At 38.6% G+C, this 27,465-nt stretch overlaps 1 protein-coding gene across 3 annotated transcripts in view; it reads left to right on the top strand.

Moving 5' to 3' along the window:
* Positions 1 to 27,465, top strand: part of GABRB3 (gamma-aminobutyric acid type A receptor subunit beta3) — a 474,786-nt gene that overhangs the window by 243,710 nt on the left and 203,611 nt on the right. The window lies entirely within an intron of this gene.

The following is a 27,465-nucleotide window of genomic DNA, read 5'->3' as shown; positions in this document are numbered from 1 at the left end:
AGAGGGATACACAGACTCTGAAGCAGGCTCTCAGCTCTAAACTGTCAGCACAGAGGCCAGTCTGGGGCTCAAACCCATGAGCTGAGAGATCGTGACCTGAGCTGAAGTCCAACGCTCAACCAACTGAGCCACTCAGGCTTCCCAGATATAAACTTAATAAAACAGATAAAGAACCTGTATGCTAAAAAATACAAAATTCTGATAAAAGATATAAAAAAAGACCTTAAATAAATGGTGAGAACTACTGTTTTATGAATTGGAAGTCTCACTATAACAAGACATTGATTCAAATCGGTATATAGGCTTTATGCAATTTCTATAAAAATACCAGCAAGATTTTTTGTAGACACAGATAGACTTATTCTAAACCATATATGAAAAGGCAAGGTGCAAGAAGAGCTAAAATAAACTTCAAAAAGAAGAAAACCGTGAGACAGAACACTCTCTACTGTTTACATTTACTATATAACTGCAGTAATCAAATCAGTTGGGGTATTGGCAGAGGGATGGACATATAGATCAGTGGAATAGAATAGTGAATCCAGTACACCTACACAAACATGCCCAACTGATTTTAAACAAAGTTCAAAAGCAATTCATTGGAGGAAAGACAACCTTTTCAACTGTGGTGATAGAATGAATTTACTTTGACCTAAACTTCAGACTTATACAAAAATTCACACAATATAGTCTTTAATGTAATATGTAAAACTTCAGAAAGAAATGTAGGATAACATCCTTCAGTCCTGGCATTAGGGGAAGCATTCTTAAAACAAAAACATGGTTCATAAAAAAAAATTTGATAAATTGAACTTCACCAATATTAAAATATTTGCTCTACAAAGACCTTGGGAAGAAGATAAAGACAAGGTATATAGTCAGAGAAAATATCTGCAAATTATATTTGATAAAGGAGTTGGATTTAGGATAAAAAAATTCCCAAAATTTAACATTAACAAAATCAACAATCTGATTAGAAAAGGGGCAGAAGATATGGACAGACATTTCATCAAAAGGTATATATAGATGGCTAACAAGCACATGAAAAGATGTTTAATGTCTAAACACCTATCAAGATGTTTATAATAAAAAAATAGTAACAACATCCAATACTAGCCAAAATGTGTGGAAAAATTAGATCACTAGTACATTGCATGTGGATTATAAAATGGTACATCCACTCTGGAAAATATATTGACAGTTTATTATAAAATTAAATATGCATTTACTAGGGGCACCTGGGTGGCTCAGTTGATTAACATCTGGCTCTTGATTTCAGCTCAGGTCATGATCTCATGCTTTGTGAGTTTGAGCCCTACATTGGGCTTCATGCTGACAGTTCAAAACCTGTTTGGGATTCTCTGTTTCCCTCTCTCTCTGCCCCTCCACTGCTCACTCTCAATCTATCTCTCTCACAATAAATAAACATTTAAAAAATATATGCAGTTACTGTACATCCCAGCAATTGCACTCTTTGGCATTGGTCTCAGAAGAACGGAAATGGAAATGGTCTCAGAGGAGTGGTTACACAAAAACCTGTAAACAACTATTCATAGAAGCTTTATTTTTAATAACCAAAAACTGAAAAACTAAATGTATTGCCGTGGGTGAATGGTTAAGGGAACGGTGGTATGTCCATACCATGGAATACTACACATCAGTAAGAGGGAATGAATTATTGATACATCCAACAATTTTAATGGATCTTATGGAATTATGCTTTTGAAAAGAAACTAATCTCAAAAGGTTACACACTGTATAGTTTCATTTGCATAAAATATTCAAAACAATAAAATTATAGAGAAAGGACATATTTGTGGTTGCTAGAAGTTGGAGATGGAAGGAGAAATAATGGTGGTTAAGTGTGGTTATAAACAGGGAATAGAGGGAGGCTTGTGAGGGTAGAACACATCTGTATCTTGACTGTGGTTACCTGAGTCTCATAAGTGGTAAAATAGCATAGAATGATAACCACCATGCCCCAACCCATCCACCCAATATGTATGCGTACATGCATACATACACACACACGCACACACACATACACACATGCACACACAAATGAGTGCATATGAACTTGGTGAAATCTGAATGAGGTCTGTGAATTGTATTAATGTTACTTTTTCTGATTTTGATATTGCATTATAGTTATGCCAGATGTTACCATTGGGGGTAACTAGGTGAAGTGTACTGGAATCTCCTTAAACACTTTTTTTTTTACAATCTTCCATAAATTGATAATTATTTCAAAATTCAAAATTCAAAATTCTGAATGTATGTGTATCTATACATAAGGATAAGTATGTATATAAGCATACATATGTAAGTATATGATAAATGATAATTTTCTGGAGAATATAAATTCAGAATTGAAAAAATGAATTTAGTGGTTGTTCAAATTTTAATAAAATATTTTGCTCTTGTTATGTTGAAAATAATTTCCACAATATCTGGCAACTATATTTATTGCAGGAAGTAAGCATAGTTTATATTTTTAAGAAAAATACAAAATGAAAAGAAGCCGGAGTTACAAAAGTGGTTAAATTTCCATATAGCCTATCTGATTTTCTAAGTGAACTGAGAATTTTCATGCTTGATCCTAGTGTCAAATGCAATTACTGAACGGCTAGTCCTGATCTGTACTAAATGGCATGGAGAAGAGCATGTAGATTGTACTATTTTTATAGGCCTCATTCAGAAGACCTCACTCTGTGTAGAAACCTTCACTTCAAGTTGTGTTGAGCTTTGCCAGTTATTTTGGTAGGAGGCACGATCTCAAGCACACTGGAAGGGAAATTACGTACATCGGACTTTATTTTTGGTAACTGGCATCAGTCTTTTTCCCTAGTTTCCTAATCTGTACATGTAATCTTCCTCCTTAGTGAGAAGACTAGGAAAGAGAATTTCTTTCAAAGAAACCTGAAATGTACTTCTTAGAGACGAGTGCTCAATGCATACAAATTGCTGTTGATACTTGATGCATATTCATTCATCTCTGGTGATCAATCCAATCACTACTTTGAACCAGTCATTTGTTAAGATGGTAGAAATGGAAATGGTACAAAGCAAATGTTCACAAGGAGGAATCAATTGGCAGATGGGGAAAAAATTCATTATGACGCCAGAAAATAGCCTTTTTGTATTAAGGCTGTCATGTTACATTTTGCTTAGTAACAAAACAGAAAAGCTAATGTGGTGTTCACTTTTCCCACAATTTTGGATTTTCTTTGCTCTGGCATAGAATGTCCCTTGACCTAATGAAATCTTATGGGATGGGGCATGTGGGTGGCACATTCAGTTAAGCGTCTGACTCTTGATCTCAGCTCAGGTCATGATTTTGCAGTTTCTTGAGTTTGAGCCTGCATTAGGCTGTGTGCTGATGTTGATCTCTCTTTCTCTTTGCCCCTCCCTCATTTCTGCTCTCTCTCTCTCAAAACAAATAAACTTAAAAAAAATCTCATGGGAACACCTAGTTATACACTGGCATCATTCTGAATCAGAAAATGCTTATAATACATACTAATAATCAAGCACCTACAATTATAACAGGTAAAAAGGTTATATAATTAAACATTCATAGCTATATGCCACAGACAGAAACTGAAAGAGTTTAACTTCTCCAAGCCACATAGCTTACATAAAGCCAGTATTCAACCCCAGTCTGAAATCTTTCTACTATAGAAGTGAATGCCTTTTGGAGTACAGAACCTTGGGTTACAGGTTGTGGGAGGTGTGGAGATAGGAAGACAAAGGAAAGGATATCATCCATTTCATGTGTACCATTTTCATGAGGAAAATAAAGTCCAATGACTGTAATGACAGGATGAAAAGACTTAATATTACATAGATGTTAATGATTCTCAAATTAATATGTAGTTAAAATAAAATCCCAGTTACAATCTAAATGTTTGGCAAGAACTTGATAAATTGATAAAGTTCATATGGCAGAATATATGGGTAAGAATAGCAATAACCATCTCGGAGAAAAAAGATTTATTATGAGAACTTTCCTTATTAGATATTTAAAAAGCAGCATAAACGTTGCAAAAGAGCTTATACGTTGCAACAAAGATGATATAGTGAATCAGTGGAAGAGAAGAAAAAGTCTAGTAGCAGATACATTCATATATGGGAATTAAGGCAGTTAACAAAAATTATGTTTCAAACCAGGGTCAAAATGATAATCTATTTAAGGTTTTGGGTGAAAACATCAGCTACTTGGTTTTCTACCTTATGTTGCGTGTAAAATATCTTCCTGATGGAGCCACGGCTTGCACATTTTAAAAAGAACTGGGAGAAAATATAGGAGAATATTTGGACTACATCTTGGATGTAAGTTATAATTCTAGGATAGAAAATGTTGTGTTCCCTCCCTCCCCCTTCCTTCCTCCCTCCCTCCCTCCCTCCTTTCTTTTTCTTTCTTTCTTTCTTTCTTTCTTTCTTTCTTTCTTTCTTTCTTTCTACAACACACCAAGATCAGGCACTATAAAGAAAAGAGAGTTAAAATTAAAAGTTGGGTGAAATATGGACTGTACCATGACAAAGGGTAACTGTCCATTGTAGTAAAAGGACTCCTAGACCTAAAACATCAGAGAGCTTGTCCTGGTAAGGGGCCCAATAGATAAGCTACAGAAGAAGCAGGAATGTTAATCGTGGTAATGGAGAAGCAGCCAGTATGTGTAACATGCTTACAGAGACACTAGTAAAACAATAAGGACAAAAAATTATTTATCTAGCATTAATAAGGCCATAGGGAGGTGTGTTTCTGAAACATGGCTTGTAAGAGTGCACATGGATACAATAGATACAAAAATTGCATGCTTTTAACTGAGAGGTTGCATCATGAGAATTTTCCTTTAAAAATATTTGCATAATTGTTATAAAGATAATTGCATCATTGTTTAGGACAGTGAGAAACTCGTAAGTGACTACAGTAAATGTCCATAGTACGGGAGGTTCGTTAAATAAGAGTGGATATTTTCAGACAATAGCATGCAGTGAAACCCTTCAAAAACTTACTATATATATCTACATGTTATGGCCCATAAATATTCACAAAACAGCATGCGTGGCATGAACATAAATTTGGAAAAAAATGTATATACATTAGACATGGCCAGAAAGGATACTCACCAGTTATACAATGTGTTTTATTTAACTCTTCTGGAGGGTGTAAGGGAGATAGAATTACAAGGTACTTTCATTTTATAATTTGTTTTTTTTTAGTTTCACAGCTAAAATGATTTTTTTTTTTCAAATGGAGATTAGAAGTACTGGATAGCAGACTTTGGTGTGTCTTATGTCTCTGTATTTGGCATTAGCACTGATAACCACTGGAATGGCTGCAATATTAATTCTCCTTCCTTCTCTGTTAAGGATTCATGGAAATCACCAAAAGCAAGTATTCACTGTGTTACAGGGAATTCAGTTCAATTCACTCAAGGCTTAAACATCTTCCATTCTGATCCTAAGCTTGGAATTGCAAAGAAAAAAAGATAAATAAAAGAAGTAGCAAGAGATGAAGACCATACAGTGCTTGCTTTGTGCCAGGTACTTCTGTAAAGTATCCGTGCATGCACACACACCCCTCCCTTAGCCCTAGGGGTAAGTACCTTTGTCATCATGACATTTTACAGGTGAAGAAATGGAACACTCTAGGAGTGTTCTGTTACTCCAGCCATCTGGGAGTCAGACTCAGAGTCTGTGCTCTTTGTCTTGGCTTTTTGCATCTCCTACTGTCTCTACCCTCCAAATGCCTCCAAGATTGCACATGTATGTGTTGGGGAATCTGGGAAGATTCTTTATAGCTTATCAGTCCACTGGAAGACTTTGAAAGTGAAAGAGCATTAGTAACCATTGTGGGACAAACAGGAGCGAGCCATGGCTGCCCTTGGAAAAGTGGGTCCACCTACAACTGACATCAAATTGGGTGTGTCTCATATTGTCTAATATAGAGCAAAGGTGTTTCATGGCACAGAATAGGTAATATCTTGTGAGAGTTCAGAACAAGTGCAGAGTCCAGTCATGGGAAAAGGAATGTCTTTGTAGGGAGCAGCACTGGCAGGAGGGAGGTTGTCTGAGCAGGATATGCAGAACTGGAGGGGCTAACCTAGATGCTGCAGAGGAGAGACAGACCCAGTGAGGGGTATCAGATGCAAGGGGCTCTTTCAGCCTTATGTCAGACGTTTCTCCTGCCAGGAACATGGCCCAGTCCTCAGGTCCCATTGCAGTGCCCCTGTTACTTGCTTGGAGATAGTTTTGTTCCTTAAGAACTAGCATGCTTTCCTCATTCATGGCAGGTCACTTCCTGACTCAGCCAGGGTGAAGTGATGCCTTCTATCCTTGATAGATCCCTGAGCCCTGTATACACTGCAACTGCACTTTCCCAGTTCATACCAGTGTTGGCTCACTGGAGCATGTCCTCTGCTAAACTCCCCATTACTGGAGAGCTGAGGCCTAGCCTTGCCTGCCAATCTGAGCCCAGGGCCTGGCACCCTTGAAGATGGGGAATGCGGTGGTCCTGGGAAGCTCCTGAATATTGTTTGAGTGAGGGAGTGCAGACACCAAAACTGATTTGTAGGCAGATTACTTTTTTGGTGAGGCAGTTAAAAGCAAGGGAGTCCTAGAGACAGAGATAAATGAGCAGCCTGTGCATGTGTCAAAGCAGGAGGAAGCAAGGTCTATATTCAGTTAGATATAAGATCTGGAGGATAGTTCTTGCATGCATCCCCTTTTACTTCTGGAGATAAAGAATTTTAACTCCATTTTCCCACTTTTACTTGATACATTTTTCTTAATATTTTCCTGAAACATCCCCATAGTCTACTTTTCCAAATTGCTGGTCTGAACATACCAAGCACTTATTACTGAGAAATATCTAGTCAGGAAGAAAAGGTGCAATCTATCCATCTTGCTGCTTCAGCCTCTCATTGCATTCTGACCATCTAGAAGGTATAGATTGGTGCATGAACTAATGCATTACTTCATTCAACAACTATTTATTGAACACCTACTAATCCCATAATATATTTCTGATTTCCTAGCAACAATATTGGACCCACCAAATATGGTAAACAAGTAAGTTCTGTCAGTAATGATAAAGCTGTCTCAGTTTTCTTTTAGCTCTTCCTTCTCCTTGTCACTTCTGATGCAATCACACAGGATATAATATGCACAGAATGGTATTTATCTACTCAAGGGTCCTTGTCATTTGAGAAAAGGTCTGTCATGGGTTTCTATAAGCATTGTTTTTATTGAGTGTAACATCAACCAAAAAGATGGCCCAGGTGGAGGTGGGCATGACTGGGTGAGAGTGGGCCAGGCTGGATGAAAGTGCCCCATCTCCTAGTGTCAGCTGCATAACATTGGACAAAACAACCAACACAGGGCAACTGAGGAACTGGACCACCTGTGTCTACTTTGTCACATCACTAAGCCCAAGTTGAGCTTCTATCTTTGATAATGACCTTGCATGTTTGTTGTTAAAACCAAATTAAGGGGCACCTGGGTTGCTCAGTCAGTTGAGCATACAACTCTTGATTTCGGCTCAGGTCATGGTCCCAGGGTGGTCCTGGGATTGGGTCCCCGGGATTGAGCCCCAATCATGGTCCCCTGTGATTGAGCCCCACATCAGGCTCCATGGAGCCTGCCTAACTCACTCTGTCTCTCTCTGTCTCTGTCTCTGTCTCTCTCTCCCTTTGTCTCTCTCCCCAACTTGTGTTCTCTCTTAACTTAAAAAAAAAATAATAAGACATGTCATTAAAAAAGAGTATTGAGTACACTCAATATATCCTAGGTCTTTCCCACTTTGTTCCTCTCTCTGTCACTGTCAAACATGAAAACCCACCTTCTTTTACTCTATCATTTAATCCTTTGTAACGTATTAAGATATATGGCTGATCTTTCACAGGTAAACCCATCCATCCCTCAGGATGTGATAGCTCAGGGAGTCAGGAAGTGAGGACAGAGTTCAATCAAGTGTTAGGCTTCCCAGAGAGTGAACGTCACCCTGTCTTTGATTGCTTCCATGCAGATGCACGTTATCTGGGAATAAATTCCAAAGTTGGGATGGGAGCAGAGTGTGGAAGGTGTCATGGAGTGAAGATAATGTGAGGGGTGCTAACAGGCAACAGTCCCTGTTAGGGAATCAATATTCTCTGTAAGCTCAGTGGACAGGGGTGTTCACGGCAAGCATGGTGTTTCACTGCTAGCCAATAAGTAGGAGACCCTAAAAAAGTTGATATCTTTGTCTAGTTATTTCTATTCCAGCAATCTATCTCAAAGAAATATTCATAAGCTTAGACAAAGACTTATGCCACATTATAGTTTTAATAGCAAAAACACACATACTAAATGTCCAATGAGTAATGTATAAACAAATGATGGTACAAATTGAAATGGTAGAACTAGGTAATAACCTAGCAATACAATGTTTTTGAGACTATTTTCTTATGGGAGAATGTTCATATAATGTTAAATTATATGCAATAAATTGCATAAAATATTTTAATAAATCAAAATATTGGCATTAACAGGTGTGTGAAAACTGATCAGAAGAATCTCTTCCCATTGGCCTGCAATATTCATCTATGTTTTCAGATTCTATCTTGATGAAAATTTTTACATTTAACCTACCCAAAGAAATAAAATTTATCTTTATTTAAGAACAGTGAAATGATTGATTTTTCCAAACTCTTATTTTTCTGTATCCAATATCCTATTTTGCATAGTGAGTTCTTTTCCCCCTGGGCTGTCAAGTTGTCACTGCATTGGAGGTCTCAGACTTTTGAAGCACAGAACAGAAATTACACAGATACATGGTACTTTTATAGTCAAATATTCTACAAACCAAGAAGGAAGAAAGTACTGGTGGCCTCAGCTATGTTAACAGGAATGCATGTAGAGGGTTTCTTTCCCTGCCTGTGAGTGAGACAGCACACTAGAGGGCATTGGTGGCCCCTGGAGACCTAGCAGTGATACAAGAGACTAAGTGAAAAATCAAGAAGGTCAAGCCCAGAGAGAAAAGGTGGCATTTTGCCAGTTGTCCTCCTTATTGGAAAATGCACTCTTTCCAGACCTAACCTGGAAAACGCTGGTGATAGTGTTTATGTGTTTAAACATGTGCATGCAGTGTCTTCAGGCTATTCCCTTCTCTGGGTCAAGGCCTATTGTCATTTAGGTATCTGCTCCTTCAGTCAGTATGCACTGAACACTTGGGACCTGCTAAGAACCTCCATGGTGTGATGTTGAAATAGAAACACATACCAACTAATTAATAACTTTGCTTTAGATCATAAAGCTGCCCTATGCTCCTGATCCACAACCCTGGAGTGTCCAAACTCCCCATGAGAGTTCAAATGTGGCCCTTTACATGGGGGCATTGGCCTTCTCCCCTGATGTCCAGGGCACCCCCCCTGCAGAGGTTTGGCTCACAGACTGATGTTGCCAATATGTTTTCATCAAACTCAGGATGGAAGATGCCTGATAGGAACATTTTGTTAACAATTTCAGAAGCAGTACTCTTCAAGACTGCAGTTTCTGTCATTTTTTATTATTTCCTTCCCTACAAACTGTTGTTTAAATTCTTTACACCTCAGCTTAAAACAAAGCATAGATTATGCCTTGTAATTTTATCATGTTGCTGAATAGCATATCTCTCTTCTGCTTTATACTGATGGGAAAACAATTGTACTATTCCACTAGATACTGGGTTATGGATGTAGCTTCTATTTTTAAGGGTCTTCAAACATGATAAAAGTAATGAGTAATTGCATCTATTTATCTATAAAATTCCATGTTGACCTTATTCCCTAGGAAATGAACATAATCAATATACAAATATCATTCATTACCCATTTCAGCCACATGGTCTTTTTGCAGGAGGCACAGGCTATTGTAATCACTTAAAAAATATTTATTTATTTATTTACTTACTTATTTATTTATTTAGAGGGGGGGGGGACAGAGAGAGGGACAGAAAGAATCCTGAGTAGGCTCCCACTGTCAGCACTCAGCATGGAGTCCAACAGGGGGCTTGGGTCAGGAACCATGAGATCATGACCTGAGCCAAAATTAAGACTCAGATGCTTAAGTAACTGAGCCACCCAGGCACCCCTATTGTAATCTTTTTCAGAACAGTGCGAAGTGGTACACAAGGTCTCCTTTTTCTTGTTGAGAGCTCTCCCACTTGTTTCTCTCTGTTTGTTTACTGAATTTCGACATAAACTCTTTCCAAATGGTATTATTGTCATTGTCATAGTCCATGCAGAAATAGAAATGCAAAGTGTCAGGAATACAAATATAGGAAGAAAAAGGACATTATGCTACAAGCTCAGTTCTTCTGTTTTAGTTGAGTTTCATAAGAGGGTACAAAAAAAGCCTCTGCGTTGGCCTGCACGCCCTTTGCATACAAGTGTGGGTTTCTGTCTACCCTGCTTCCCATGTGTGTCCCCAGAAGGAACTAATGAGGTTGAAATCTTCTGTCTAAATTCCAAAGTGAATCCCAGAGAGCCAGCAAGCCTCAAAAGGTTTTTTATTCAACTTGAGATTGCAACAGGGATATTATTCTGGTAAGATTTGGGTACAATGAAAAATCATTCTCTTACTAGTGGAAAGAAGTCTTTTGCAAACTTGAGTTGAAAAGAAATGTTTCCTGTAGCAAGCAGTACTTAATTTGTGTGTGTTTACTGGCTTTTTTTTCTTGCTGTTTATTTTTGTTTTGTTGTTTGGTGATTTCTTTCACTATTTTATTAACTAGGTCATGTATGTCCTACAAGTACTTCCCTTTTTAAAACAAGTAGAAATGTGAAATCAGTGTTGATTACAAACATAACTATTGGATGAAAATAGCATCATTGGTTTGATGAAAATATTTAAAAAGAGAGATTGTATCTTTCATTTTAGTATTGCTGAACATAAAAGGAACTTTTCAGTAATAGCTACAAGGATCACACAAATAAGGCTAAAAGTTGAACCTAAATTTTATTCATGATTGTTTGATAGGAGTTATTTGCAAGCTGTTTTTGTAAGTGCTGTGTATGTGCAAATTAATTTTTTGCTTACAACAGTCCTGTGAAGAAAGTGTTTTATTATTAACTCTTTTCTTAATCGATGAGGAAGCTGAGGCCCAGTCAGGGTAATTTGTGCCATATCGTATAGCCAGAAAAGAGTAGATGGAGGATTTAAGTTCAGAAATATGGCTCTGAATTTTTGTTCTTAGCTTCTGTATCATACTACCTCTCATTAATTCTTTCATAAGTACATGCGCAAAACCCAGAAAAATCTTTAAAAAAAAAAGGTCTTAAAATGTAAAAGATGAACAATGGCCTTGAGTGTCCTGTTTAGACTTTAAGTAAAATAAAAGTGGGCTCAGAGGTGCCTCGGTGGCTCAGTCGGTTAAGTGTTTGACTTCTGGTGAGGTCATGATCTCACAGTTTGGTTCATGAGTTTGAGCCCCTCATTGGGCTCTTTGCTGGCAGCACAGAACCTGCTTCAGATCTTCTCCCTCTCTTCCCCTCCCCTGCTCACATGCCTGGTCTCTCTCTCAAAAATAAATAAAAACGTTAAAAAAATAAATAAAAGTGGGCTTAGCTCCTCCCCTGCCCTTTGTACCCCCATGGCCTCAGGCCAGGTGCTCTGTCATCTCAGTTCAGTTTCCTTCCTGCAGTGAGATTCAACTGTGTTTACCCACAGGGCCTTGGCATGTGCACATGTGTGTACTGGGAAACTATAGTTTTCATCCTGTAAATCTTACTATTCTAGATGTTCTTATCACTGAATCAGTAGTGTCATGAAATGAGACATAACCAAAAGAACAGTGTATTTTCTCAGCTTGGACTATCAAAGCAGATATTTGCTGGACTTCTCAGGAACTCAATAGATTTGAAAGCCACCCTTTTTCTATATTCTTTTGTATATCTTAGTGTTTCTTCTATAACACTAGAGGGGCTACTCCTTTTGCTTCATATAGCCATTTGTGTGTTCAATATCCATTTTATAATATTTAAGGAGCATCCCTACATGCCAGGCACTGTTCTAGATATATATCTAGGGCTACATCAGGGAGTAAAGTCCCTGCCCCACTGGAACTGATAGTGTAGGGAAAGAAACAGATAACAAACAAGCATGTAAAAAGACTTAAAAGTTGGATGGTAAAGCCTACTGTGAAGTATGGCAAAGTCGGGCAGATAGGGATCGGGGGAGGCTCCATGCTTGGGTGACATTTGAGTGTGTACCTTGAAACCTTGAAGAAGTGAGAAAGCAAGTCAGGCAGATATCTGGAGCAATAATGCTTAGAACATAGGTACAGAAAGTGTAAAAATTTTGCCATTAGATGGAAAGCTGGAAGTGATCCATTTTTGGCCTAGTGAGTTGTGGGAAGAAGTGAGATTTTGAGAAAGTACAGAGTACCCCTCTCATGCACAGGGTACTTTGGGGGTCTTGTCTCTGGAGGCTTTAGAAATACCCTAGTTAACTCTGTGGCTACTTCTGTAGGAGTCATGTGCAAAGGCTATAGGCCTCCAAGGATCCCAGACGTTAACTGGGTACCAATGTGGCATACAAGGGGTGTTGTAGAAGTGTCAGTTGATAGTGGGTGGGTTCAATGAGCATACTATAGTGTTCCCTGGTCTCCCCAGGTCTGTGTGTCCTATTCAGCCGAATAAAGAGGAGAAGGCCTCTGGACAGGGGTGGTGGGCAGGACTATAAGACTGAGGGCTCCAGGGTTTGCTGCCTATGTATCATTCCTAAAGACTAATTGGAGGCTGGAGGTAGTCATACATAGCAGTCACCAGAAAAGTTGGAACATTCTCTGCAGCTTACGTCACTGAGAATGTAGGGATTCATGCTGTCCTATCACTGCTTCCATCCCACTGCTGGGCCAACAGATAACCATCCTGGAGACGACTGGCAAAGGCAGATGAGATCTGAAAGACTAGATTTTTTTTTAAAAGAATCTGAGTGTGTATCTTACAGGCAAATTATTGAATCAGACTTATTTTACTCACATATACTCTGTGTAGGTAGGGGTGTTTTTGTGATACCCAAAAAGTGAGCTTTATTGAGGAATGCCATACAGGAAGCTATATTTTCATTATACATTTTAGTGCTGTGCATGCAAATTTCTACAACCAGATGCATTTAAATTGTTAGCACAAAACCTGGCCTATATAAAGGTCCAAATAAAAGTCAGCTGTGTAGTATGGGCTGATATATCTAGAAAGGATCAGAGATATTTTGGAAAATGACATACTAATGGAAACACGAGAATCTTTTGTATTTGAAAGTTTGACAACAGTCCTAAAGCAAATATATGATGAGATTTGAAATAAATTAATGGTGACTTTTATAGAATAGTACTATCAGAGCTTCTTTGAAAACTTTTGATAATGTAAACTTACCCTTCCCTCACGAATATCTCACATAGTTAGTATGTGCAATGTGGCCAAGGTGATTACCTCGTCACAAAAATCCACATCTCTGTTTATTTAGATAGGAGCTTGAGGGGAGTAAGAATCAACCCAGGTAACTTAGAAAATAGTATTCTAACCATTGACTCTAAGGCAATAATTCTATTCAAATATTGTACTCTAATTTCTCACAAGTGTATGGGTTAGAATTTTTGAAATGATGTATATTATAATTTTGAGCATATAAGTCAATATATTATGAGTAATTAAAGCCAGGTTTCTCATTGTCAGAGGAAGGAGAGACAAACAAGGAGAGGAGCAAAGACAGAATGAACCAGGCAATGTATGAGCACATGGATTTTTGATGTAGTGTAGAGAGAGACACACAGAAATGGACATAGATGTATGGACTGTGGTTGTGTGTGTGTGTGTATAGACATGAATGTCCCAGCTTTGTCCACTGAGAAGGCTGAGAAGAAGTGACACATCAGTAGCAATGAACATACCTAGCTTCCAGATCTTGGTTTCTAAATATTTTCCAACGAAATAAATCAGACCTTCTTGGAGTAATAACTGATTTCAGGGTTGGGCATGGAAAGTGCAAGATGAACCTAGTATATCTTCCCATACCAGAGAGAAAGGAAGTGCTTAAAAGTGGTGGAAACCTGGTACACCTGTGTGTCTCAGTCAATAAAGCCTTCAACTTTGGCTCAGTTATGATTTCAAAGCTCATGAGTTTGAGCCCTGCATCAGGCTCTGTGCTGACAGCTTGGAGCCTGGAGCCTGTTTCAGATTCTGTGTTTCCCTCTCTCTCTGCCCCTCCCCCAATCATGCTCTCTCTCTCTCTCTCTGTCTCTCTCTGTCTCTCTCAAAAATAAATAAACATTAAAAATAACCAAAAAAAGTGATGGGAATCTATTGAAAAAAACATGGGAACCAAGTTGAAGCATTTCCCACTGGCCAAATCTGGAGCAATTCAAGCAACAAAAATTGACAGTTATGGACTTTAACCTATAGAATAAAAGTAACCCACTGAGGATTAATGAGTACACCTGTTGTGATGAACACCCATTGCTATATATAAGTGTTGAATCACTAAATTGTACACCTGAAACTAATATTACACTACATGTTAAATAACTGGAATTAATTTTTTTAATGTTTATTTATTTATTTTTGACAGAAACAGAGAGAGAGAGAGGTATTGGGAGCATACAAAGGGGAGGGGCAGAAAGAGAGTGAGATACAGAATCTGAAGCAGGCTTCAGGCTCTGAGCTGTCAGCACAGAGCCCAACATGAGGCTCGAACCCACAAACCATGAGATCATAACCTGAGCCAAAGTCACTTACCCAACTAAGCCACCCAGATGCCCCACTAACTGGAATTTAAATACAAATTTAAATAAAAGTAACCCATTGAATAATCCATGAGTTCATACTGGTACATATTTAGTAAATAAATACATAACTAAGTAAATAAGGGAAGAAGGACAGCCCTTCCTTACTATCAGGAACAGTAAACAAAGAAAACCACTATTTGGCAGGCAATCGTAGCAGTAGTTGGTTCAAGCAAAAATGACCAGTGTGTGATAAACAGTGTGTGAAATTTTGATGAGAAACAAAACATTTACACAGTCTCAAAGTCTCTGACCACAAGATACTTATTAATCAAAAAAGGAAATAATAGTGAGCTTATAGTGCAGAAACTCGGCAAACTCAAGTTTAACCAAGTGATGAAAGTTGCTGATGACAAAATCTTGCCAACAGTGGCACAAAGAAATATCCTATGCTTCCTGATGTGAGGCACTGAGAAGAGCACAACATTGCTTCAGTGATATTCTTCCCTAAAACACATAACTTGAGACATGAGGAAAAATCAGAACAAGCCCAAATCACAGACATTCTACAAGATACCTTGCCAGTACTCCTCTAGACTGTCAAAATCGTGAAAGGCAAAGAAAGATTGAGGAAAGATTCAAGATTCAAGAAGACTAAGGGGCTATGACAACTACATGCAATGTGTGATCCTGGTTTGGATCCTGGTCCACAAAGGGATGTTAGTGAAACCATAGATCAAATTTGAACAAGGTCTGGTAATGAGTTAATAACATAGTACCATGAATGATTTCCTGGTTTTGATCATTTGATCATCATGTGGGTTTTGTGTGATATTATCATTGAGGAAGCTTGGCAGGTGGTATATGGGAAATTTTTGTACTAGTTTTACATGATTTTATAAATTTAAGGTTATTTCAAAATGAAGAATTAAAGAAAAAGAAATTAGAAATTATTCATGTGTTATTATATTTTATCATAATAGCATTATCAATTGCTTGCTATGAGGTAGCTCATTTTTATTTGGAAGCATGAACTTATCTGAGTGTCTTGCACAGTGCCTAGAAAGATGCCTTATGTTACAGCCACCTATAACTTTCCCAGGAACAGATATGATTAATTGAAACCCTACACAAGCCTATAAGAATCCAAACTGGTTTTTGTGTGCTCCAGGAAATAAGGTGCCTTTTCCTAAGAACTAATTCATTCTACAGATATCTGGTAGATATTTACCAGGCATAGCATGAAGCACTTTAAGGGACAGTGACAAATAAGGAATGCAGCTGTCCTCAAGGAGGTTGCACTCTGTCACTTGCATTGGGCAGGTCATGACCAACTTCAGTGCAATGTGTTGTATGTTCCATGTGCTGGGATTGCCCAGGTGGGGAGGAGCCATTGATACTAGTAGATGCATTTTGCATGGAGGAGAAGGTAAAGTATTGCAGAGCAAGTGACATTTCAAGAAGATGGGCAGGATGTCCCCTGAAGAAGGGAATTCTCAGTAGATTTCCACATAAATAAAGAAAAACATATGAAAAGTTTGGTTTATTGGGGAACAGCTAGGAAAACAGAGTGATGAACATGGGGACTGTGATAGTGAATGAAATGTGAAAAAAGTGGATGTTTCTAGATTGTAAGATGCCCTGACAAGTCATTTGCTCATTCCTTGTAGCTAACAATTTTGTTTATGGCATTCTTTCTTATTGAAAAGAAATTTAGGGACCACCAGTATAGTTATTTGATATCAGCTATTTGATCAATTTTGTTTTTCTTTGCAAATAATCAGTGGAGCTTTAGGAATCATGGGCAGTGGGTGGGCAGAGAAAGCTATAGTGGGCAATGATATCTTCATTCCCCAGAATCTGTGGGAACAAACAGTGATTGGAGGCCAGACATTTGCCTACCTCCAGTTCCCACTGCTGTGTGTTCAACTTTTTGTCTGCATGCACAGGCACATTCTATCTTCATATGTGCAAAGATAGTTATTTGTTTAAATAAAGCTGAAAAAACTTATTCTTTGCAAAATTATAGCTGACAAATGCCAAAATGTGGGATTTCTTAATATGAGAACAGCAACCCTAGGCGGGGATTATATTCTGAGATAGTCCATAGTTATGAGGATGTAGAATTAGAAAGAATATCAACAGCAAAGCAGAATACAACATTCAAAAGACTCAAGTTATTTTATGATAGCAAAAGGTAAATGACGTGTATCAACCTGTTCTAAAGCACACATAAATTTTATATTGTGGCCTTGTGAAGATGCTAACATTAGTTTGACAAATTTCATCTGCAAAATGAGTAGAGTTTTCCTGAGTTTTCTTAGATATGTGTAACTTCAAGACCCTTTCCTCCCCTTACTAATGTGCTTATTCTGGAAAAGGGGCTTGAAATGTTCTCATTGGAAGTACAAAGGCTCTTCTGAGTGACATTTTGGAAACTACTTTTAAGAGTCTTAAGGTTGACACCTTGTATTGTTATTAAAATGAATTTACTCTCCTGGGAAATGTATGATAAAATCTAAAATAGTTTGAAGCTGTTAGGTCCCTGAGGCAAAACAATGGGAACAGAAAGGCTGTAAAAATTACAGCTGAGCAGAGAAATCCAATGGGTAGGCAAGGAAATTTTGACAGAGAGGCAGAAAGGATCAAAGGCAAGCCCTTTGGATCTGGGAAATCACATTTGAATGAATAAAAAGAGTCAGAAACTCTGAGTCCTGTAACCTTTTCTCTAGTTAGACATTGTATTTCTGAACAAATACCTTTTCCTTGGGTCTCAGTTTCCTCATCTGTAAAATCAAAAGAGCGGTGAAGTGATATATAAAGATGCTGCCAACCTTGAAATTCTGTCAGACAGGAGAGCTAAATGTTAATGTAAAGTTCAGTGAATAAATTGCTTTAGAATTTTTTCCTTCAACCAAATCACATATACGAAGTGCGTGAGGGTGAGAAGCTAGTTTTAATTTTCACAACTCATCATGTGGTTTATTTTCCTGAGTGCTGTTTATTACCTGAGTGCTGTTTTCACTAAGACTCTAAGTGACCCAGAAAGATAACCAAACAGAAAGCCTCAGTGTTCATGCAGTGATTTAGTCCAGTGTTCTCAAATTCCTTTTCATAAACAAGTAATCCAAATAGTGACCCAGAGATTTCAGTGAAGAAGCTCTTAAGTCTTCATTTTGTTGGCTGGTTCTGTATTTTCACAAACTGGCTTAGAGCTGATCCCGGTAGCCCCAATATCTCCTCACCCAACTCAATTGAGTAAAGTCTCTTGCCTGGAACTTTAGGATGGTTAAAAATCTTCCATGTTATTCTAATGATCCACTCCTATTGAGGGCTCCTTTCCTAGATGGAGCAAACTAAGCAAAGGGAAAGTGAAATTAGATGATGTAGGTAGTAGAAGATTCATTGCACAGGACATGCCTGGGGGGTCATTTGAAAGGAAAGATTGTGTTCCAATTTAAAGAATGCAAATCTCTTCCTAGTAATATCGCATAGGTGGAGCACTGAGCTTGGGGTGGAGCTATAGTTGGAAAGATAACTGTGATTATGTTAGCAAGCACTAACTGAGCTACTGCTATGGGTGCAGATCTTCCTGCAGCATTCTAAGATATTTCTATAAAAACTCTCAGAAGAACAGAGGGCACAGCTGAAATCTGCCCGTTCTGGCTCTTTTAGGTGTCTCAGCTGACTCACTAGAGTCTTGAGTAATCAGAGTGCTGATGCCCTGGCAGGGAGTGCTGTGGGCAGTTGGAATATGGACTCTAGCACCCATTTCGAGAGGATGAGCTGCTCTGGCTCAACTCACTGAATCCCAGCAGTGCTTGAGGGATTCTGACTGATGGCATTCAATTTTCAAAAAGCCTCAGAACAGCTGGGGAGATGTCTTGGTGGATGGAAGGAGAAGGGAATCTTTGCAAAATGAAGTGTTCGCTCACATTTAAAATGTTGGCATTTTTTTTTTCCTTCCTGGTGGGATGTAGTTTGAATCCCACTTTTGCGTACTTTATTTGACTCAATGAAATTGACATTTTTTGAGCATTTTTTGATAAATGAAAGCAAACACAGTGTTTGGAATATCAGCATGACTTGAATCACTGAATTAATAGTTTCCATTTTGCAGTCCTTAGGCTTTATCTTTCTTCCCCAGCTTTTCCTCCAACTTCTTCTATTTCAAGTTTGTATTTGAGGGATCTTTCTTCCTTTTGAAGTAACGAAAAATACTCCAGGACTGTGTACTTAGCTGTCTGTATGTGTGTAAAGAAAGTTTAAAAAGAAATAATGTAAAAATTTATGAATCAGAGAACTCTCAGTATTTTTAAGAAAAATACTTGTGGTTTAAGTAAAACCTGATACCTTTTGAAGAGAGAGGGGGTAGGAGATTGGACACTTGCCAGTTTTTAAAAACATTTCTCTTTGGGTCCCTCAGTGCTCTGAAATGACTGCCTGCTTGTGATGGTGGTCTGGTGTCCTAAATCACAGTGCCTTGTGTCTGTAACACACTTATTTCAGACCCCAAATTATACTGAATTGCATGAGTGAAGTGACAATCAGACAGCCAGGAGGTAAGTTATGGCTGATGGCAGGACAGATAATATGGACCCTGATGATCAGTCAGGTTTGGACATTGTCAGTTTTGGTAATGGAATCAACTGTTGGGTGGGTTTTTGCTTTAACCCTTTCTCTATCTCTCTCTAAATTTTTTAATGTTTTTATTTAGTTTTGAGAGACAGAGAGAGACAGAACCTGAGTGGGGGAGGGGCAGAGAGGGAGACACAGAATCTGAAGCAGGCTCCAGGCTCTGAACTATCAGCACAGAGCCCGACGCAGGGCCTGAGGTCATGAACTGTGAGATCATGACCTGAGCCAAAGTTGGATGCTTAACTTACTGAGCCACCCAGGCACCCTAACCCTTTCTCTTTTCATCCTACTGTCCTGATTTCTTGACTGTTGGTAACATTAGTAATCGGGGCTAACCCTCCTGAGAATAACTGTGTCCAGACCAATAATATGACATATTTTGTGACAGAAACAGCTGCCAGTATGGGATAACAAGACACAATTTAGGAATCAATGTGTTCACTCCTTGAGGCAATTTAAAACAAACCATGTTTGAACGATAGCAAATACTCATTATCTAATGTTGTCAGTCATTCAAGGCAGAATATTTTAAGGCTTAGCTCTTACACACCAGTGTTGCAAAATTGAATACATTAAAGTGTGAATGAAATTCGTATATTAAGTTTTAATAATTATCGACAATTGCTTGAATAACCATGCCATGGATTTCCATATAGTGATTTCATGCCTGATTAGAAGTGTAAAATTGAATCTAAGCACATTCAGTTTGTGGGAGGTGCCAACCTGAGTTCCTGGGAAGGTCGACATACATGTCTATGTGGGTGTGGCATCCTGGAATAGTCCACACTAAACAGGGTCATCCATGTAACCAACAATCCCCGAGGTCTTCCATGTGTCCAACTCTATGCTGCATCCCATGCATGCAGAGCAAAGATCATGGAGCTGTTGTGGAGGTGGCAAGAATAACTACAATCCAAACTGGTGTGTATGTGTCCAGAGCCAGTGTGGTACATGCAGGGAGCATGAAGGAAGGTCCAACTGCCACACCTGGAAGATAGGTTCATGCAAGATGGAAGGAGGGGCCTGGATGCCCTGTAGTACCTGAGAGGGCTGAGTTGGGATTCTAAGAGCCTGTGGCTTTATATATGTATAGGAACACACCATTGAGAACTGCATCGTGATCATCATCTTACCTGCTTTGTTGGATGTGTTTCCTTTTTATTTTTCAGAGTGTTTTCCAACTCCACTCCTAGCATGTGCTGCCTCACACACCACCACAGTCAAGAGGAAGAGAGTCAGTGTATGGCATTCCCCTTCTGAAAGCTATTTTGCAGTTTCTATCCTCTGGGCCCCTTGGACAAAAAAAATCAATCACAATCTTCCATTTTCAAAATGAGACTTCTCTGTTTCCTTCTCCCAAGTTGGGATATTGATCAGCTCATGTGCCTGAGTTGTGTGGATTTACTTCAGGAGATGTGGAGAATTCCTTCACAGATCAGTTGCCAAGTCTAATTGAAAACCACCCTCTCTTTTTGTGGAAGTTTGCATTCTTACTATGGCTTTTTCATTCCCTCTGTTTTGTTTTTTTGTATCTGGAAGATGTAGCAAGTCTGGACATTTTAGAGCGATTTTTGGAATGACACAAAGTCACATTCTGTAGATTATTAATGATTTATAGCAAAGCATGCCTATATACATACTTTACTAATAGCTTGTTCACAAAGAACCCCTTATGCATACAAAGCAACAAATAAGATTCAGGCAGTGAAGACATCAGAGGAATCTACTTCCTGTTTATATATTACACAGTATCACAGGAACAATGCACCAGCCCTTTGCACATTAACATTTTTCTAGCATTTGACTATTTGTAATTTTTATTCTGTATTTATATTCTGTATGCTCAGGACTGGTAACATAATTAAGTTTTTAAAATGGTATTGTTAGTTCCTAACTTGGCACTTAAGGACTTATTGTCATAATGTGGCATCTTTGTGAGAGTCTTATTCTATTGTGTGGGTTTTCTTGCCTCTATCTTCTGGGATGCAGCACATCCCACACACAGCTGCAGGGAAAATTCTTTGTAGCCATCATATCTATTGCCCTGTTCCCTGCTCCATTTGAGAGAGGTTCTGAGATCCTTCCACATTCAGAGTTGACTTTGCAAACTAGTAGTGGTGGCTTCAAACAGTTGTTTTTTTCTGCCTTTCCTCAGACCTCTGACTTTTATTAACTAGCCCAGGTCTCCCATATTCTGTTCTGTCTCTGTCCTTCAATGGCATGGTTTTATCAAAACTTACTGGTCCTGGAGAGGGACTCTTTCCCCAGGCCACATCTACCTCCTCCTTTCCTCTGGCCCACACCTGGTCTTCTACAAACTTCCCCATTTGTCTGCACCCACTCTTCCTGCTCCTCATCTGAGTACTGTTAGCTCAGCTATAATTAACCAGCACTGTTTTTTACCTGATTTTTGGCTTTGTAATTTTTCCCATGCTGCTTTTTTGGGATGTGTTTTATCTCTCCTCAATGCAGGTGATGTTTCCTTTTCTCTGTTCTTTCTGTGTCCTCTAAAAACGTCATATTCTACATGGGGTTCAGATCTGTGTTTGACAAATGTTGACTGAAATTCTCTCATGAGCTAGGGACAGTCCCAGGTGATTTCATATACACATGTCATCATTACTAACCACAATGATAATGATGATGATAATAAATAGCTATTGGGGGATTATCATATTTCAGACACAGTTTTCATATATCATATTTATTCTTCCCAATGAGTCATGAGGAAAATAGGACAATCTTCTGAAGCCTGTTTTACAAGTGAAGAAACTGAGGCTTGAAGAATAATGTAAGTTGCCCCAAAAGTATGCATCTAGATGTTTGCACATCTTCTGTGACGGAGTTACCATGTGTTTGAAAGGAATGACAAGTACATTCTCATTGTTGCTATTCGTGTTGCTGGCACATGTTAGTTTCCTTCTGGGTCAAAAGTCCCTGTCAGCATATTACTTCAGCACCCCACAGCAACCCACCCTTGGGATGATACCCTTGGACTTATCTGCTGTGGTTCTCTCCCTTCCTTGGCTAACTCACCCGGGGTTTGGTTTGGTTTTGAAGTATCGCTTACCTGCAGTAAAGAGGAGGAAGTGGACTCATGAGGTGGGCAGCCTGGTAAATATTCACTCATGCATAAGCTGCCACCAGTTCCCAGAACAGAACACTCACTCTCTACCCAGCACATCTGATGGCATCGCACAGTCCTTTGCTGGTGCCCTCATTCTTTCCCATGTCAACACATGTACCCCCAGCTCTAATTCTTCCTTGAAGTGGCTGAGAGCCTACAACCATCCCACTGAGTGACTGTCTCAGAGAACCTGTCATACTGCCCTCTTAACCCTCCACCTTACAGATCCCCAGTCTGGATAATGCCCATGGCCACTGCCTTCTTCCACACTTGGGACCTCAGAGATGAGTGGTGTTATACAGTGACATGACCACCAGCTACCCTCTCCCTCCCCTCCTCCGCCTTTGCTTCACCCTAAGTGTCTGCTCCATGCTCTCTGCACAGGTCTCCATGTACAGAGCCTCCTCCTACATCCAAGGTCAGTGCCCCAACCTCTACCTGACCTCCTCTCCTTCTAATGTTATTTGCACTCTGATAATACCACTAATGAATAACACAATCCCTCCTTTCTCCAGAGGGCCAAAGTCACATCAACAACAACTTGGAAGTTTGAGCATTGCAAGTATAAAATGTCCAAAACAGAGATCTTGAGTCATTGGCTCCTGGCTTCCCTGTACTATTTATCCCTCATTAAAGACTCCTGCAGAGTTCCACCTGTCACATCTGTAGACATCCATCCTCTCATCACTGTTCCCACCAATTCCGTCCATATCCACAACTTCATTGTCTCAATCTGGACCCCTTTGACTCCTTGCTTCTCTCTTATTTGCCCTTCCTTTCCAGTTGTTGCCAGAGTGACCACTGAAAATCAGGCATTATATTCCATATGGAATATAATCCTCTAATCCTTTATGTCTCCTGAACCCACTCTCTGTCCCCATCCTGTGCCTGCCTCCTCGGGCCCCATACTCTAACCTCCTGACAATCTTGATATTGTGCCATTGTGTTAAGTTTGTGTCTACCTCGAGGCCTTTGCACTTGTGCTTCTTGCTCCCTTTTCCCATGTCTGCACTGGGCAAACTCCCTAATATTCAAATCTATATTCAAGTGCATCCTTATCAGAGCACATTCCTGCATATACAACAACTGCTGTCCTCTATCCTCACTCTCTCTGCTTACTTCTGAAATTGACAGCATTGAGACTGCATTATTTTGCCCTTTGTTTATTTCTTCCTTTTCTCTGCTTCTTTAGAATATAAGATTCACCAGGGCAGGTACTTTATGTTGGTCACTGTGGTCAGGAGAAAAGAAAGGTCTTTCTTTACTCTAGTTCTGGTGGGAACCATCCCACACACAGTGTGAATCTCATTCCTTACTGTGCCCTGCTGACTAGCACTGTGCCTTGTACCTGGTAGATGCCCTTTTCCTGGCACTGCACCTCTATCGAGCAGCAGTGAGTGAACAAGTGAGCTTACTGGTAGCTGGCAAATGCTGTGTGTGGATCCATTCTGTTTCTGCATCATAATTACTTAGAAAGATAACTGGAGCATGGCACATACTTGTTGGGCATGACTGTCATGGGGAACAGTCAACTTTATCCTGTTTAGATTAAAAATCTAGAAGAACATGAACAGATTTTTCATAGAACATCTCCAGGAAAATTAATATTAAAATTAAAATCATTTTAAGAATTTTTTCGGGGGGGGAGTAGTTATAATCTTGTGTATTATATTATTTTCCAGGGTTATTTTTTTCCTCTCTTCCTCTGTGATCCTCCCACTCCATGTAACTTCTGCCCCCCTCAACATGCTAAAACCCCTCATGCTAAAACTCCATAAAAACCCCTTTTGCCTAAACTGTGTTAACATTGCCTAAATCCACTAAAGGAGCAATATTCACCCTGTGTCATACTAGATTTCCTTGCAGTATTTGACACCTTTGTCTATGTCTGTGGACGCTGATCACACCTGCAGCAGAGAAATGTGTCTTGCTCCATGTGACTCTCTGAAACATTTCAAATTCACCATTTTCAATAAGAATATGAAGTGAATGAAATAATGAATGAAACCAGGTGTTCACACTTTCCATCACCTAAGACAGAAACTCAGGTTCATCCTTGACCTCATCCTATTCTTCAGCCTGTACTTCTAATTATACAGTCACTCTGAAAGGCTCAGTATCCCTGATGGTTGTTTATCCTCTTGTCCATCCGAAATGTTGCTGTTTTAATTCAACATCTCATCATTTCCTACTTGAATTTTTGAGGTCATTTCCCATCTAGTTTTCCCACTTCTGACCTTGCCATCCATCTTCTATGCTGACAATGCATATTCCTTTAATACAAATCCTATCTCATAACTTTTTTTACAAACTATTTGTTAGAAACATACCTGTCATCCATAATTTTCATTACAAATGTCTCCTCTTCCATGAAGCCTCTCTGGCTTTCACAGATAGTTTCTCCAATGATCCCATAGCATCTGGTACATTTCTGTTATATTTGTCACACGTGCACAATCATGCTTTTCTGTGCTTCTTTCTCCTTTATTTTATGAGTGATTCTAGGACAGAATCCACATTTCTGTCTTCCTGGGCATTTCCAACATGTAGCATATTGTCCTCACAAAGTTGAAGCTTAGGCACTGCTTCTCAAATACCAATGCTCATTCCCCTTGGAACTGTCACTCCCACCTCCCCTCCTCAAAGACTCATTGAGGGCAAAGGAAGGTGGGTAGGAGGCTGAGAATACCTTTTATTTTTATGCAGAGATATATAGACACAGGTTTATAAGATACTGGTTTAATGAATCTTTAAATGAATGAATGGATGAATGAATGAATCTTTAAATGAATGAATGAACACAACCTCCCAAAAAACCCTGTTGATGACTTCCCTCACTTCTCTTACTTTCATTCTGCTTACTTTTTTTCTCTTTGTCCTTGATATTTTCTATATTTACTCCATTCATGCATTTGCTCTTATTTTTCAGCTGTTCTAATTTGGGTTGTTTAAAAAAAATAACACAAATGTCACCAGTTAAGGAAGCAAAACTTTCTTCTTCCTATCTGCAGTTAGTACATTTCTTTGTACACAATAGGTGCTAAATGAATGATTGTGAAGGAACAGACATAGTTACAAACCATACTGTGCCATAATACAAAAATAAAAAGGTGGGGGAAAGGCCCTAAATGAATATTACCTGGCTTCTTGAAAATAACAGCTAAGTATGAATTTCTAAGGAAAGTTTGCTAGGTTTTTGTAACATTTCTTATGAACTCTTTGAAGGAAGATCTAATGAATAAGTAGATTTGTCATGTCTGAGTTGCTTCTTCCCACACAATGGATGTTTTTTCATGGGTGGTGCCTTGCTCAGTTTCTGAGCTGAGATTCCATTGAAATAGGGTGGAGCCTGAGTGACATCTGAAGCATTTTTTGATTGAAATGCACTATCCTTGAGTGGAGTGGTGTATTGTTTTGTTTTGTTTAACATCTTTTTTGTTGTGGAGAACCAAGTGTTTTCTCTCTGTCTGTCTCCTTTTTTTTTTTTTTTTTTCCTTTTTGGCTTCATTTTGTGTTTTTAATAACTCTTTTGAGATATAAGTGACCTACATAAACCGAATATATTTAAATTATACCATATGATGAGTTCTGATTTTACACTCATGGAACCACCACCACAATCAAAAAAATGAACATCACCCCTAAAAGTTTCTTTGTGCTCCTTTGGAATCTCTTCCTCCCACAGCAATTAGCATTTCCTAGAATGTTATGTACATAAAATCATATAGTATTACTATTGTTAGTCTGTATTGTATTGTTTGTCCAGATCATAATATTTTTAGATTTTTTCCATTTTAGAGTGTGTATCAGTAGTTCCTTTTGTTTTATTGGTGAATAGTATCTTGTTGTTTATACCATAGTTTGCTCATCCATCCACCTGTTGCTGGTCATTTGGATTGTTCCCAGGTTTGACTACTAAATAAAAAAGATTGCTACGAATGTTCATCCACAAGATTTTGCATGGACATAATGCTTTCATTTCTCATGGATATATACCTAGGAGCTTATTGTATGGAACACGTGGTAGGTATATATTCAACTTTTTCAGAAATAACCAAAATGTTTTCCACAATGGTAGTACCATTTTATATTGCCATCAGTAATGTATTTCACTTTTTCTTTGTCACTGGCAACACTTGGTGTGGTCAGTGTTTTTAATGTTAGTCATTCTAATAGATGTGGAGTGGCTTTTAATTTTGTGTTCCTGATGACAAATGATGTTGAGCACCTGTTAATGCGGTTATTTTCTGGATATACAGGTATCCCTGTTTTTCAAAAGTTTACTTTATGGCACTTCACTTTTATAAAAGACCTGCATGAATATAAACAGTCTCTGATTTACAATGGTTAGACTTCAGATTTTTTGACTTTATGATGGGGTGGAAGCAATACACATTCAGTAGAAACTCTATTTTGAATTTTCAATTCTGACCTTTCCCAGGCTGGTGATATTCAGTACTAACCTCTTTTGTGATGTGGGCAATGAATGAGACACAGCTCCCAGTCAGCTGGGTGATCAGAAGGTAAACAACCAATACACTTACAACCATTCTGTACCCATACCATTGTGTTTTTCACTTTCAGTATTCAATAAATTAAATGAGATATTCAATACTTTATATAAAATAGGCTTTGAGTTAAATCATTTTGCCCAACTGTAGGCCACTGTAAGTATTCTGAGCCCATTTAAGGTAGGCTAAGTAAGCTAAGCTAACATATTGTATAGGTTAGGTTAATTTAATGTATTTCTATTTATGCTATTTTTAATTTATGTTTATCTGAATATAACTTCATTATAAGTTGAGGAAGATCTGTATTGGTTTTCACTAACTGAAAGAAAACCAAAGAAGGTTTTCATTTTTACAAAAATCATAAGAAAGGCAAAAAGAGAAAATAGCAGTCAACTTTGGTTTTGCAGGGAGCTCTTATAGAGGCAGTTCATAGCCTGAGCAGAGAA

The sequence above is a fragment of the Prionailurus bengalensis genome, chromosome B3 (assembly GCF_016509475.1).
Source record: "Prionailurus bengalensis isolate Pbe53 chromosome B3, Fcat_Pben_1.1_paternal_pri, whole genome shotgun sequence".
Taxonomy (NCBI): domain Eukaryota; kingdom Metazoa; phylum Chordata; class Mammalia; order Carnivora; family Felidae; genus Prionailurus; species Prionailurus bengalensis.
Note: the sequence above shows the minus strand (reverse complement) of the source record. Positions and strands in the feature narration are given on the sequence as shown.